Here is a 9,175-nt window from a genome sequence, read left to right as displayed (position 1 = left end):
TCCCAGTAAAACCTTCCGAACTTCAAAAGAAAACACAAAAAATTTCAATTAACCCCCAAATACCCCCAGGAAAACAACTTCCCACTCAAAGCACCAATAAAGCCCCTCAAAATCCAAACTCCCCAAAATCCCCCAACTGCCTCCAAACCCAATAACTCTCCCCAAAAACCCCAACAATTCCCTGTAAACTCCCAACACAATTCCCCAAAGCCCAAAAAAGCCCCAGATGCCCAAACCCCTCCCGAGCCCTCCCTGGTCCCTCCCGGTCCCGCCCAGGCCCGTCCGGGGCCGCGGCCAAAACTGCCCGGAGCGAGAGCGGAGGTCCCGGAGCGACCCCCGGAGCCGATCCCGGGCTCGGCCTCGGGCTCGGCCCCTTTGGGGGATTTTGGGCCGAACCGGGCAGGTTTAGGGTGGGCTTCAGATCCCTTGCGGGGATCCCGAGCCTTTTCGGGTGGATTTTCAGCCCCTGTGGCTGATTTGAGGCCGAATCTGGTGGGGTTTAGGGGGGATTTCAGACCCCTTTGGATGATTTTAGGCCCATGGGGGTGGGGCTGGGGCCCATTTGGGTGAGTTTAGGAAAAACTGGGCCCATATGGGTGAATCCTAATCCTGTGTGGGTGATTTTAGGTCCCTTTTTTGGGTGTTTTGGGCCGTTTAAGTAGGGTTTTTTGCTTCTTTGGGCAATTTTAGTTTGAACCAAGCCTTTTTAGGGTGATTTTAGGTCTTCTTGTGTTGGTGTCAAGGACATTTTGGTGATTTTAGATACCTTTGGATGATTTTAGGCTGGACCAGATACTTTCAGGGTGGATTTTAGTCACATTTGAAAGATTTACGGGTGATGTTAAGCCATTTCTTGAGGGTTATAAAACACCTGGGGCAGTTTTAAGCCCCTTTGGTTGGATTTTAGAGCCCTTTGGATACTTTTAATCCCATTTGGTTGATGTCAGGCCAAACCATGTGGATGTAGGCTGCATTTGATGCCCTTTTGGGTGATTTTGGGTCAAACCGGGCTTTTTTAGGACAGTGCGTCCCCTTGGCCCCGGCCCTTTCCCCTCACGGTTCCGCCCTTTCCTCGCTCCTTTCCCCTCACGGTTCCGCCCTTTCCTCGCTCCTTTCCCCTCACGGTTCAGGATCTGGGAGCGGGGGCGGAGGAGGAGGGAGGGAGGAAGAGGCGCAGCGGCAGCAGGGAGCAGCCGGAGGAGAGGAGGGAAGGAATCGCATGGCCCTGGCGCTGCCTGAGCTCGCAGCACCCCGGGAGCATCGCCCCCATCCCGCAGGTGCCCGGGGAGGGGGAGCTCGGCCCAAATATCCTGGGGGGTGCCTGAGTTTGGGATTTTTTGGGGGGATGTTTGGAGCTGGCAGGGCTCCAAAGACGAGCCGAAGATCCAGGGATCAGATCCAGGCCCTGCTGCTGCTCCCTCGGGATCAGCCCCACTTTGGGTGTTGCTGTCAGGGCCAGCAGAAGCGGTGGCTGGAGCAGCGGGTGCTGACGGTGCCCCAAGCCCCAGGGCTGGAGGGGTCCCTGGGCTGGGGCTGGCAGGGAGCTGCTCCAGCCCGGAGTGCACTGCTGAGTGCTGTGCTCTGGGGCTGGGGCTCCCCGCACAGGGGACTGGACTGGTGTGCCACAGGAGACAGAGAAGCTGCAGCTTCAGCATAACTGAGGTGGGTGCGTGGGCTGGGAAGAGTGGGGAGGCTCAAGGGGATTCACTGAGGTCATCCTCCTGCAAGGACGAGGAAAAGGGAGTGGGAACTCAGCAGTGAGGAGAGCTGAGGGCTGGAGAGCAGCTCTGAATGACACTAAAATCCCACTGGAGCTCTGAGACATTGCTGCTCCTCAGCCAGTGACAGGATGAGTCCCTAAGCCTGGGGCTCGGCCTTCCTCATGGTGAGGGGCACCAAGGAAGGCGACAGTGTGATGGAGACTGCCATGGGCTGGGAACTCACTGGGGGACAAGAGGGAGCAGTTGGGAAGTAAAAGGCAGGTGGGGGAGAGAACAGTTCAGAGAAGGGCTGAGCTACAGCTTGAGCAAGCTGCAAAATGTCATTTGGGGTCATCCCAGATTGATTTCATTTCAGAAGTTATTGAACAAGTTTAATTTTTGGGTGGTGTCATGTTTGCCCTTGGAGGTGTACACTCTGCACACTTGAGCTGTGTTGCTGAAATGCTCCAGCAGGTCTATGCTGCAGGTCACCCCATTTCTTCTTTGGCTGATTGCGGCCGGTGCTGAGCTCCAGCAGAGCCCTGGCAGAGCCCAGAGCAGCCTCAGCACCCGCAGAGCCCGGCTGCAAGGAGAGAAACCAGAAAGCGCCCGTCAGCTGAAGGCTCCTGTCCCCTTGTCCCAGCCGCCGCGGTGCCCAGGCCATGCTGGCCGTGCCCAGAGCTGTGCCCAGAGCTGCCCATCCCTGCTGCCTTTGGGAGCAGAGCAGGAGGGCAGGACATGTGCCCAGCCTGCAGCCAGCCGCGGCACATCCAGCCCTCAGCAGCTGCCCAGAGCAGGATGCTCCTGTGCTCGCTGCCATCTCCCCAAAGCTCTGATCCCACCATGCCAAGCAGACAAGACCCACATCACGCTGGAAGAAAAGCTGGTCCCAAACGATGTCCTCAGCCTTCTCCAAGGGCACGGCCCATCCACGCCACAGCTGCTCCCAAGCACTTCCCCATCCAGACTGGACCCCACCTGGAAAGCTTCCTCTAGAAAAACACACAACAAATGATTGAAAATAGATTACAGACAAAAAGGGGAACAAGAAAAAAGGTCAAAAATCTTATCTCTGTCAGGGGCTTGAGGAAGGCCCAACCCCTGCATGCCAGGGAAAAACCCACCCACAGGTGAGGGAAGCCCAGGCTTGCTCCCTTCCCCCCTGCACTGCCCCCCAAAATAACGGTGATCCCAAGCAAACAGGGGCAGTGGAGCAGCCCAAGCCCTTCCTTGCCTGCAAAGCAAAGCAGCCCCTGCACAGGTTCTGGAGTCCCACCTCTGCTCCCACCATGGGCGTTTGTTTGTGTCGGGCTGGCTGCCCCAGCCCCAGCCCGGGGCAGGGTGGGTGCTGGGGCTGTTGGCAGGGCCAGGAGCCCACTCCCATTTCATCAGCACCCCAGCCCATCCCCCCAGCCCTGCCAAAAGCAGCCTGGCAGCCGACTGAAGGATCAGCTGCATCCGCCCCAGCAAAGGGGGGAACCTTTGGTTCCTGGCCAGGCTGTGCAATGCCCAAATCTGGGAGCATCCCCCTGCGTGTGGACTCACCTGCACATTCCCCGTGCAGCCTGGCTTTGGAGAAGGTGCCAGAATCAAAGTCCATCATCCTCAGCTGCCGGTGAAGGAAGAGGTTGTCATCCTTGATGTCATCCTCCGTGTCCCCAGCAGCAGCAGCCCCACCTGGTACAGCTTCTCCAGGGGCTCCTTCTCCTTCCCTGGGGTGAGCCCAGGCTGTCAGGGTTCTGCCCAGGGCCCCAGCTGTCTGGGAACCAGGACAAGCAAAACCAGCTCGGATGGTGGCCACCAGTGCTAGGCAGAGCAGCTGAGCTCCAGTACAAGGGCTGCGTGTTCCCATCTGATGACCCCTGGGCAGTGACACAGGCAGGACAAAATGTCTGCGTTCCTTTGCTTCTCATTGCCAAGGCATGTGTGGAGCTGTAACTTACCAGGGCCTTGCATCAAAGCGTGCCTGTGGCTCTCTCCCTTCTTCTAGGGCAGATCAATATCCTGCAGCCAGGGATCACAGAACAGCTCTTCTAAAGAGGGCCTGTCCAAGTCCAGCATGGATAAACACCGCCTGATCAGATCTTGGCACTCTGGGCAGAGAAACCAGAAACCGCCGGTCAGTTGGAGAAGGCTCCTGTTGGCTTTGCCCCACTATTCCCGTGCCCAGGCCATGCTGGATGTGCTCAGAGCTGGGCCTAAACGTCCCCATCAATTCCCTGTTTTGGAGGAGAGCAGGAGAGCAGGACATGTGCCACCTCCTCAGCAGCTGCCAGAGCGGGATGCTGACGAGCTGCTGCTGTCTCCCAGCACTGGTATTGCCCCCCGTGGCCAGAGATGAGGATCCACCTTGAGAGAGCCGTTGTGGCAGCGAGAGTTGATGGTCCCAGCTGATGTTCTGGCTCCTCCTGAAAGGGTGCTCCCCGCAGACCATCTGGTGCAGCAGGATGCCCAGGGACCAGATGGTAGCTGGCTTGCCGTAGTACCAGCCAAATTGGGCCCATTCTGGTGGGCTGTATGACCGTGTTCCTATGGAATACAGATGGGGTTCATCAGGGGGACGCTGCTGCTCCCTGAGCCTGGCCCCCAGCATCCCTGGGTGTGTGGGGGGCTGCCCCAGTGGCACACGGGGTGACCGCTGCCCTCTCGCCAGCACCTGGGACTTGTGTGCAGACTCGGGGATGGAAAAGAAGCCACTGGTGCTGGAAGAGGGCAGCAGAAGTCCTGTCAAGGCCCGACCATGACGGAAAAAAACCCACTCATTGCTTGGGAAAACCATGCCCTCATCCTCCCTGCCTGCACTGCCCCAAAAACATTATGAATCCAAAACAAACCAGGTGAGTGGAGCAGTCCAAGCCCTTTGTCACCTGCACACCAAACCGGCTGGGACACAGGTTGCGGCCCCGCTCTCTGCTACCCCCACCCACGGGTGTTTTGTCAGGCTGGCTGCCCCAGCCCCAGCCCCAGTCCTGGGCAGAGTGGTGGGCAAAGGCTGCCAGCAGGGCTGGAAGCTGGCTCCCCACCCAGCCCTGCTCAAAAGCAACTCAGCTGAAATCTCAGTGCCATGAAGGGCAGCAAAAGGGAGAATCCCCCGCTGCCACACCCATCTTGGGCTGTGAGGTGTTGGGCCATGAGATGACGGGACTGAGAGCACACCCCCTGCGTGGGCTCACCTGCAAAACGAGTGTAGGCTGTGTCTTGCAGGTAGGTGCCGCAGCCAAAGTCAATCAGTTTGGCCTGCCCGGTGGCCAGGTCAACCAGGATGTTCTCTGGTTTGATGTCTCTGTGCAGGACCCCGCAGCTGGTGCAGTGCCGCACGGCCTCCAGCACCTGGCGGAACAGCTCCCGCGCCAACTCCTCAGACAGGAACCCCCGTTCCTGAATGAAATGGTGCAGGTCCTGGCACCTCTCCGGGCGTTCCAGCACCATCAAGACGTCACTGGGGAGCTCCTTCCACTCCAGCAGCTGGACGACACCGGGGAAGCCAGTGGACACCTTGGCCAGCAGCACGACCTCCAGGGGTGCGCTGGTGCCGTCGGGCTGCAGGAGGAGCGCGATGCCGTCAGTGGGGCTGATGCCGTGCCGGGGGTCGGGAACCCCTCACCCGGCCCGGGATGCTCTGCGCCTTGCGCTGGCCCCACGCCTGCTCTCCCTCGAGGTGTCCTGGTGGCTTCCAGCCTGCCGGGCCTCGGCTCATCCCCCGCCCAGCTTCTGCCGCTGGCCCCGCTCACTCACCAGCTCGCCCCAGTGCCGGACGCGGTTCCTTGGCACCCTTTTGATGGCCACCTGCAAGCCAAGAGCAGCAGCGGGCTGAGCTCGCCACCTGCCCTGCCCAGCACCATCCTCCCCCTCCTTCCCTCCTCCTCCACCTCCTCCTCCTCCTTCTTCCCCTCCTTCTCCTCCTCCTCCCCCTCCTTCCCTTCCTCCTCCTCCTCCACCTCCTCCTCCTCCTCCTCCTTCGCCCCCTCTCCTGTGCCCGCCGCCGGCCCCGCCGCTCACCGGGGCGCCGTCCGAGAGCCGCGTGGCTGCGAAGACGCTGCCGAAGCCACCTCTGCCCAGCAGCGAACCCAGCCGGTACCGCTCCTTCAGGCCCTGCTGCGCCTTCCCTGCGGGCGGGACGCGGCTGTCAGCGCTCGGCCCGGGGCCAGGAGCGGCCCCCGAGCACCCCCCCGAGCGCCCCGGGCCGGCCCCCCCCGAGGCGTTCTGTCCCTGGAACGGGACAGCGGCGGCTCGGGGCCGGCGGCCGCGGTGCCGAGCGGCGGAGCTCGGGCCGGGGAAGCTGCAGCGGGGGCGGCGGGAGCGGCCGCGCCGCGTGTGTCCTCCGCGGGGCCTGGGAGGAGCTGGGGCCGGGGGCCGGGACTGGAGCCCACGTCGGGGCCGGGGCCGGGCTCGGGCCAGGCGGAGCCAGAGGGCGGCGATGCCGCCCCAGCCCCAGGCACTGATGCCCGCCCAGCAGCGCCACCGCCAGCACGCCCAGAGCCGGGCGGAAGCGAGACCCCGGCGGGACGGCCGGGGACGGGGACGGGGACGGGAACCGGGGCGGGGACGGGGCCGGTGACGGGCTGGGGACATGGCCCAGGCCAGCAGGGGAGAGGGAGACTGGGAGAGGAGGGGACACCGTGAAAGGGAGAGCAGGAGAGGGTGCGGGACAGCGGGAGAGGGAGAGGAGATGCGAGGGGGGTCGATAGACTATCTGCTTTCGCTGCTGCCGCTGCTGCCGCTGCTGCTGCCGCTGCTGCTGCCGCTGCAACTGAAGCTCCAGGGCCGTTTGTCCCTGTGTCCGTTTTTCCGTTGCCCGCTCGGCCCCGCGCCCAGCCCCCCGCTCCCCAGGGGCAGCCCCTGAGCCTGTCCAAACACGGGAACTTTGCCCTGTTCAGCCCAGACCCAGAGTCTGGACTCCTGCACAGGGGCATAGGTATCCCCTTGAGCGCTGCTGTGCCTTGTCCCTGCTGAGGATCAAACCCTATCGGAGCACATTCCCTGAATGCAGAATTTGTACCTTACCCAGGCACTGCACTTACCTCTCCAGCAATGATTAAAAAATCAAAAAAAAACCAAAAAAAACCCAAAAGAAAACAAAACAAAACAAAAAAAAAAAAAAAAAAAAAAAAAAAACAAAAAACCCCAAAAAAAAACCAAAAAAAAAAACCCAAAGAAAACCCAAAAAAACCAAAACAAAAATGGGGAAGGCAAACTGTGAAACTGTGTGTAGCTCATGGTATTTTACAGGGTCTAAAATTCGCCAAGTAATGAATCTTAGAGATGAGATCTATTTGGATTAAGGGGATGGAGCAGTAGTTCAAGATGGAAAAGAGGAGCATAAAAAAACCAGAGAAAAACATCTTCAGTTGTTTCTTGCCATTTTCATTTCATTCCTTAAAAGCTGTTTCAGTTTTCCCAGAATCTTCTCCACACTCCTGTTTGCTCTTTCCAAGAACCTTTCCTGGAGAACGAGGTGCAGCTTCTGTCACAAGATGTGCCACCAGCCGCACTTTCTCATGGCTTTCCACAACGTGTGTGCAGCTCAACTCTTGCAGCATAGCAGGGCAAATGTTTGAAGGATTTGACAGCTTGTTCTTTCTTTTCCTTGTGGGCTGGGCAGTTGTGCCATTGGTAAGGTTTTCATTGTTACTGTTTTACCCTAAGAAACCATGAGGGGCTACCAGGAATTGTCAGGGAATGCAAGCCGGACTGAATGCAGAGAAAGAATCTGCAGAGCCTGCAGCCAGAAATGGAGAGCTGTGTGATAATCATTGCAACATCCCCATGGGCATCTTGAAAGTGATCTAGAAGATGAAAATGCTCTGACAGAGGGCATTTGTTTCTGAGTTCAGTGTAGAGGATTCCACATCTAGTGCATTGGTTCATAAATCAAGAGTTCAGTCAGTTCATGGAAAGCACCAGAACAAGCACTAGGACTGGGACACACTGGGAGCCACTGGAAATGTGCTGGGGGTAACTGGGACCACGCTGGGGGCAACTGGGGACAAGGGTGAGTGACTGGGGCCCTGCTAGGAGAGACTGGGATCATACAGGACTCATACAGGGATCGTACTGGGAGTGACTGGGACTAATTTAGGGGCAACTGGGAGAACTGGGAAAACACTGGATGGCACTGGGAACAACGGGGACAGCGCTGGGGGCAAATTGTATCATAATGGGGAGTGACTGGCAGCAACTGGGCTCCTGCTGGGAGCAGCCCCTGGCGGCCCCGGGAGCCCTGCACCCCTTTCCTGGCCATGCCGGCCCTCCAGGCCCCAGAGCCCCCTTTTCCTTCACCCAGAGACCCCCTGGACCCCTATTCCTGCCTTTCCTAGCGCCCAGCCCCTCCTTTCCTCAACACCGAGGACATCCGGGACCCCTATTCCCAGCCAGCCTGGGTTTTCCCACCTTTTGCTGGGAATGGGGACACCGGGGACCCTTGCAGTCCTCTTTGCTGACGATAGTGACACAATTAAGCTCACCCAAGCTCCTCCTGGATCTCCCCTAAGCCCCCAGTGGGGATTCCTGGGAGTTCCCCTGTGTTTACCCTTTCCCAGGACTTTGGGGGTCCCCCTGACCAGTCCGTGCACCCCCAGATTTCTTCCACAGCCCCCTGTGATGGTGGGGGTGGGGGCCGAGTGCTGGTGCCCCCCTGCCTGCAGCAGATCCAATGGTGAGGGGAGTTTGGGGGGGTCCCTGAGCATTTGGGGTCCCCTGGGTTTTGGGGTGACCCCCGGGCCCCCCAGGATCTCCCTGAACACGCTGACACTGCCCGTGCGCAGTGAGAAGGTTCATACCCGGCACGGGGTCCCAGCTCAGTCACCGGCATCGCCCAGGAACCCCCAAACCGTCCTGGGACCCCCCAAACCCCCCGGGACACCTCGACCTCCCCGGCACCCCAAAACCATCCCTGGGGCGTCCAAGAACTCCCCAAGACCGCAAAAACCCCACACAGACACCCCCCAAACCCTCCCAGGACATCAAAATTCCCACAAGACCTCCCAGCACGCCCCAGACCCCCCTGAGAAGGTTTGGTCCTGGCAGGGGTTCCCCATCTCTGTCACCAGCAGGTACCCCAAACCAGCCTTGGGTTCGCCCTGGGATTGCCCAATCCCCCCCTTTGGGAATCCCTAAAACCCCCCTGGGAATCCCCCCAAAATCCACCAGGACCCGAAAACCCTGGAGATAGACAAAACCCCCCCAGGAATTCTTCAGGGAAGTTTATACTCAGCACGGGGTCCCCATCACCATCATTGGCATCACCCGGGTACCCCCAGATCCTCTCGGGACTCCCAAACCCTCCTGGGACCCCCAAACCCTCCCAGGTACCCCTAAATCCTCCCAGGACTCCCAACCCTCCCCGGGCTCCGCTGCCAGAATCAGCAGGAGTGGTGTTCGCCTCTTCAGGGGAGTTAGAGTGGGACCCGACCAGAGCGGGCGCCCTTAAACCCCAAAAATCCACCCTGGGGGGCAAAACATCCCCTACAGCGGCT

This window comes from Anomalospiza imberbis, unplaced genomic scaffold (assembly GCF_031753505.1).
Source record: "Anomalospiza imberbis isolate Cuckoo-Finch-1a 21T00152 unplaced genomic scaffold, ASM3175350v1 scaffold_159, whole genome shotgun sequence".
Classification (NCBI taxonomy): domain Eukaryota; kingdom Metazoa; phylum Chordata; class Aves; order Passeriformes; family Viduidae; genus Anomalospiza; species Anomalospiza imberbis.
This window is presented reverse-complemented; position numbering follows the sequence as displayed.